Consider the following 419-nt stretch of genomic DNA (forward strand, 5'->3'; position numbering starts at 1 on the left):
TCTAATTAATTGAGTTTTACAGTTTTATCTTTACCAAATTCTGTTTTCCATTATTTTCTGGATTCCATTTTAATGGTTCAATTAAATCTTAATAATCAAAAGCATCTCCAATTAATTGATTTTATTTCTTTTTTTAAAGTATTTTTTTTTTCCAGAAATACTGCACATTTACATTTTTCTCCTAAATAAATTCTGGTAAATAATATTTCTGGTAAAAACTCCTTTAAAAAGTGTTTTTTGATTATAATTATAATTTAAATTTTAGTAGACTAGAACTAGAACACGTGGATATGTTGTCGTTCTTACACTATAATACTGAACTTTGATTTCAGTGATTTGGATTATGAGATGAACACTTGCTTCTTGCACTCTATGTTGCACTTTACTTTTGCTTTAAAAAAAAAAAGGATTTCATAGAA

At 24.6% G+C, this 419-nt stretch overlaps 1 protein-coding gene across 2 annotated transcripts in view; it reads left to right on the top strand.

Annotated features, from left to right (window-relative positions):
* LOC107719785 (transcription factor E2F8-like) overlaps positions 1-419 on the top strand; it is a 14838-nt gene that overhangs the window by 13226 nt on the left and 1193 nt on the right. The window lies entirely within an intron of this gene.

Source organism: Sinocyclocheilus rhinocerous, unplaced genomic scaffold (assembly GCF_001515625.1).
Source record: "Sinocyclocheilus rhinocerous isolate Xijiao unplaced genomic scaffold, SAMN03320098_v1.1 scaffold60, whole genome shotgun sequence".
Lineage (NCBI taxonomy): Eukaryota > Metazoa > Chordata > Actinopteri > Cypriniformes > Cyprinidae > Sinocyclocheilus > Sinocyclocheilus rhinocerous.